We start from the raw sequence: 6,032 nt of genomic DNA, 5'->3' as shown, positions 1-6,032 counted from the left end.
CACTCCCTGGCCAGCGTCCCCAGAAAAAAAAAGGCCCGCTCAGGGGGGCGATTGTTCTCTTACAATGCTCCAAAGCTGTGGAACGCCCTTCCACTTTCCATCCGAAGAGAACTCAACCTACTTGCCTTTCGTAGGCAACTAAAAACTTGGCCATAAATACATCACCTCTCCTTCCCCCCTCCGCAAACCACAGGTTGATCGACAGCGCTGGGACGCCCCAGGGTAGCTATGCGCTTTAAAACTCTGCATTCAAATTCAAATTCAAATTCAAAAGAATGTTTAATCTCTAAGCTCACCTCTAACCTTTCACTAAGGATCGGTAATCCATGCATCACTGAATACGCCACGTTCCTGGTCTTCATGTGGGACAAGAATCTTAACCACCAAGCTAGCCTCCAAACTTTCACTAAAGATATGAAGACCTTGTATCACTGAATATGCAATGTCCCTCGTCTTCATGTGAGACAACATCTTAACCTCCAAGTTCGCCTCCAACCTTTCATGTGGGACAAGAATCATACCCTCCGAGCTCACTTCCAACATTTTACTAAGGATAGGAAGCCCTTGTATCACTGAATACACCACGCCCCTGTCTTCATGTGGGAGAGGTATCTTAACCTCCAAGGTCATGACTAACCTTCCACTAAGGATATGAAGACCTTGCATCACTGAATACGTGACGTCCCTAGTCTTCATCTGGGACATGAATCATAACCTCAAAGCTCTCGGGGGCGTGGCTTGGACGCCGGAGGGAATGGCGGCGTGAGCCCGTAGCTCCGCGCCCGATCCCCACAAACATCCTGAAAATTGTCGCTAAAAACCCTGCGATAACCCCAGAAAAGGAGGGGATCTGCTGGAGGACGATGGAGGGCAAGTAAAGAGCCACCAGCGGAGCAGATTGGAGATCTTGTGATGCCAGAACAGCGAATCGTCTTTAATCGATGCGAGACAAAGGCGCTCATCAAAATGGCGGACGAGGTGTGAAAACGTACGGACCGAACGAGAAGCCGATCCTCCTGGTGGATCCGGACCCCATAATCCGACATTACCACTGAGTGACTATTGGTGAACTGGGGGTGGATCAGAGCGAGCGCTGGACAGAGGACCTGCACACACCGCCCGCCAGTTCGAGAGCTAAAGATGGATAAGATGGCGGCGGAGGCTGGTAAATGGAGCCCAGTAGAAGGATGATGGCTGAAGTGTAATCTACCGGCCGGCGAAGGCTAGAGACAACGAAGCGGAATACTGGCGCTGGGCTGCCTAGAAAGACGATCCAGCTGCTGACTTTGGCCCGTGTGATCAGTGGAGCCCACAGTGCGTCATGGGCCTGGAACGACCCAGCGACTTGGTTACTGGCTCGGGAGCGGCCTGGGATTGAGAGGAGCGAGGACAACGTGGACCTTCGGCCTAGCTCTGAACTGTAATGGTGACACCAGGAGCCGATTAAGCGATACTAACGTCCCTGAGAGAGGCGACGGCCTGATATGGTGAAGCCGAAGGGGAAGGCCGAGGGAGCGACGGCCTCGAACATGGCGGACGGCGACCTGGAGGAGCCCTCGGAGCTGCAGCAGCTACAAACCTGTATCCTGGAAGCCATAGCCTCCACGCAGGACACGTTGCGGCAAGACATCGCGCAAATGGCCTCGGGACTTGGTCTATTGCGAGCGGACCACGATAAACTTAAGGATAGGGTCAAGGACGTGGAGGTTGCTCTGCAGGACCTGGTGCCCTCGCACAAGACTATTGAGAGCAAATTAACAAATGCCCTTGATCGGATCCAAGTCCTAGAGAGGCGAGCGGAGGATGCGGAAAATACAAGTCGGCGCAGCAACGTCCGTATCGTAGGGGTTCCAGAGAAGGAGGAGGGGGAGGATGTGGTGGAATTCCTTGAGACCTGGCTCGGCTCAGTAGTGGCGCCGGAGGGCCTATCATCCTTCTTTGCTATAGAGCGAGCTCACCGAGTTCCATCAGGCCCACCGAAACCCGGTTTACCCCAGAGGCCGATTATCGCCAAACTGCTGCACTATAAGGGCAGGGACCTGTTATTGCAGAGGGCTCGGGATACTGGCCCGTTTCAGGTGGCGAACAACAGAGTGACCCTGTATCCCGACTTTACTTTCGAGACGCAGCGGCTGCGGGCCTCCTTCCTATCGCTCAAAAAAGAACTCCGGATGGAGGCAATATCATACTCCCTGCTCTTCCCAGCGAAACTTAGAGTGGTGGTGGATGAGAGGACACACTTTTTTGCCACGGCAGCGGAAGCGTGGGAATGGTGGGACACGTATAAAGCGGGCACTGATGGAGCCAAGGCACAAGAGGAGAGGGAGCGAGAACGAGACAAGGCGAAAAGGGGCCTCCGAAAATCGCAGAGACTGCGCAAAGGGCGGCGAGGCGCTAAGAAACCGACGGCTACACAAACGGAGGCTGAAAGGAAAGCGGCGCTTCAGGCGGCAGGAACGTTGTCGAGATCTGGAGGCTCCCACTCTAAACAGAACACGGACACTGATACTCATGCCTCTGCCTCGGGCTCGGACTCAGATGTATCAGGGTTCCATGGAGCTAAAGGCCCGCTGGTGACACCACAGTCATCTGACACTATCCTGAACACTTAACTTCCAGCTGGCGTTGATCCCGTTAATGGCACAGTGAGATGATCCGGGCTTGCAATTTGGGTTGCATGCTTGGTATACATGATGGGGATTTACCAGGAGTGCGGGGGGGGGGTGCGCGCGTGGCCCCCTTTTGGCCTAGGCCGCGCTCTATTGGCCCTTAAGGCAGCCACGGTTACGACCGTGTTACAGCAACACAGTTTGGGGAAGTTGCTTAGTTTGGATAGGAACTAATAGTTCAATATTGGGGCCTGTTCTGGGGGGGTGGTGGGGGACTTTGTTGGGGGTAACTTCAACGTTTGGCAATGGAGAGCGCAGAGCACACTGTGCGATGTACTGATTTATGTTATTGAGGGAGTTGGGGGGGGGGGGGACACCATCCGCGGGGGCCTGCAATGTGATGTGCAACACCGAAACGCTTTCCGGGACAATGGCTAATGTAGGTTTGTTGAAGTGCATGACCTGGAATGTGCGGGGACTTTATACGATGCAACGGAGGCATAAAGTACACGCCTACTTAATTAGGAGGGGAGTCCATATTGCACTCCTACAGGAAACGCATCTTACAAAGCAGGAAGGGGCGGCTCTCCAGAAGAGATGGAGAGGGCGGGTCTTCCACACTTCCTGCTCAGCCTATGCTAAGGGGACACTGATTTGGATTAGGGCGGGGACACCTTTTCAACCGACACGACACCTAGTGGACCCTGAGGGGAGATATGTGGTGGTAGAAGGCAAGCTGAGGGGTAGGGATATCACTCTATGCAGTGTATACGCCCCAAATACGGATCTGATGGTATTTCTAACGGGGTTGTCGGGGACACTGGCACAATTCCTAGCGGGCACGGTGTTGGTGGGCGGCGACTTCAACTCCATAGCAGACGCAGACTTAGACAGATCCCATCCACCACTTAGGGACTCCCCGGTGCATAGACTCACGAAAGGCAGACGGGAATGCCAAGAGAGTTGGGGGCTAACAGATATCTGGAGAGCACTACTCATATTTCTCTAGCCTGCACGACCTGCATGTCCGGCTCGATGCGATGTTGTGCTCGCAGGATGTATTGCCGTCCGCAACCAGGTCGGAGTACCTCTCGAGGACAATCTCGGATCATAACCCACTTATCATTAATTTAGCCTGGACGACCGAAATACCCCTGGTGCCGACTTGGAAATTGAGGCCGGAGACACTGGAGGACCCGCTTTTCCACGCGGCACTAGAGGACGGAATAACCCAATATTTCGCGGATAATGAGGGGACAACATCCACCAGAGCGAGGGAATGGGATGCATTTAAAGTAGTGATTAGGGGCCAATGCATAACGAAGTATGTGGGTACGAGACAGGTGTTGCTGGAGGATGTGACCAAAGCAGACACTAAGTTGCGCGAAGCGGAGAAGAGGCGTCCCGGTCGCCCTGAGCTCCAGGAAGAGGTATGCACGGCTAGGGAGGCAGTGGCGGCGGAGGTTGAACGCCTACATGCTTTCGACCACCGTGCATATATGCTTAGAGCCCATGTAGAGGGAGACAAAGCAAGCACGCTTTTAGCGTGGCTGGCGGACCCCACGAAACGCTGCTCCCCTATTTTATCAGTTGAAGACGGGGAGGGCCACACCTGTTACACTCAGAAGGAGATATTGGAAGGTTTTCAAAAATACTACACAGTCCTATACAGAAGCGGGCAGGGGGACCGTGAGAGCGCGATTGAGGCTTTCCTGTATGGCCTTCAGCTACCCCAGCTGGAGGAGGAACAGGCAAAAGATCTGGGGGGGCGCCATCACACTGGGAGAGATCAGGGGGGCGATCAAACGGATGGCTCGCAACAAAACGCCAGGACTAGACGGCCTGCCCATTGAATTCTATAGTAAATATGTAGACATCCTAGCGCCGAGGCTCCAGGTAAAATACAAGGAAGCTATGACGGTGGGCCGCCTACCACAATCAATGCGGGAGGCGCTGGTGATACCACTCCTGAAGCCGGGTAGAGACAGCGGCGCTCCTTCATCTTACAGGCCGCTATCTATGCTCATTGCGGACTATAAAATCCTGAGCTCCATCTTGGCGGCTAGACTCCTGCAGCATATGCCCGGATTAGTTCACGTGGATCAAAACGGTTTCATCCCAGCTCGGAATACGACCATTAACATTAGGAGGCTCATACGGCTGCTGGAGAGTGCGAAGACAATGGCTCGGGGCCCCCTGGTTCTATCAGTGGACATCGAAAAGGCCTTCGACAGTCTGGAGTGGGACTACCTATATAAAGTTATGGCCCGCTTTGGTCTTGGAGAAGGCTACATTAAGTGGACAAAGGTACTATACTCGGAGGCGGTGGCAAGAGTACGGATAGGGCCTCTAGTTTCACAGCAATACCCGGTGGAGAGGGGCACTCGTCAGGGCTGCTCCTTATCCCCCTTATTGTTCGCACTGGCGATTGAACCACTGGCTGCTGAGGCCCGAACGGGCAGACACTTCGAGGGTATAGAGAGTAGAGACGGCCAGCAGTTTATTTCACTGTATGCCGACGATTTGCTCCTATTCCTGGAAAACGACTCGACAGCGCTAGAGGGGGCGGAAGGATTGCTGGAGCGGTTTGGGGAAGTCTCTGGCCTGAAGGTCAATTGGGCGAAGACGAGTGTATTTCCACTACAGAAGGATGTCGCTCGACCTGACCACCGCCCTGCGTTGAACTGGGAACCGACCTGCATTAAATATTTAGGGGTCTACATATATCATACCGCAGACGACCTGTTCGAAGGCAATGTGGGGCGCTGTATGAGAGCCCTGAGGGGCAGCATGGCCTTTTGGGCAACGCTACCGTTATCCGTCGCCGGCCGCATATCCCTGTTGAAGATGGTGGCTCTACCGAGATTATTATATTACTTCCGGACACTCCCGATTTGGATCCCCAGCTCTTTCTTCCGCCAACTTAAGTCCCAGCTGACTTCATTTTTGTGGGGGCCGGGCAGATGCAGGGTAGCTCTGGCGACGCTGACCCGTCCTAAAGATGAGGGTGGGCTTTGAAGTATACTATCTGGCCGCCCAACTTCAGATATTCACTCAAGAGGTGACGAGAGTGTACAGGGGACCTGACCACGAGGCGGGCACAGGCACGCCGAGACATGTCTCGGCTTACATAACCCTCCAGCAGAAAATCGCCGCCCGAGACTTAATGATGGAGCAGCGAATATTCCAACTTTCTTGGAATCGCTCTCAGCGACGGGCGGGTATTAAACACCCATACGTCCCGGAAATTCCCCTGGGCATGCTGACGGCGCTACCCCATGGGGGCGATTGGTCCAGCCTGCAGCGATGGGAGGAGGCGGGTCTGCAGGTGGCGGGGGATCTCTATGAGAACGGAATGCTCCTGCCGTACCAGGACCTAGACCGCTTTGACCTACCGCGCGGAGGGTTTCTTTTGCACTCGGC

The sequence above is a fragment of the Lissotriton vulgaris genome, chromosome 7, assembly GCF_964263255.1.
Source record: "Lissotriton vulgaris chromosome 7, aLisVul1.2, whole genome shotgun sequence".
Taxonomy (NCBI): Eukaryota; Metazoa; Chordata; class Amphibia; order Caudata; family Salamandridae; genus Lissotriton; species Lissotriton vulgaris.
The sequence above is the reverse complement of the archived record's forward strand: the minus strand, read 5'-3'. Positions refer to the sequence as shown.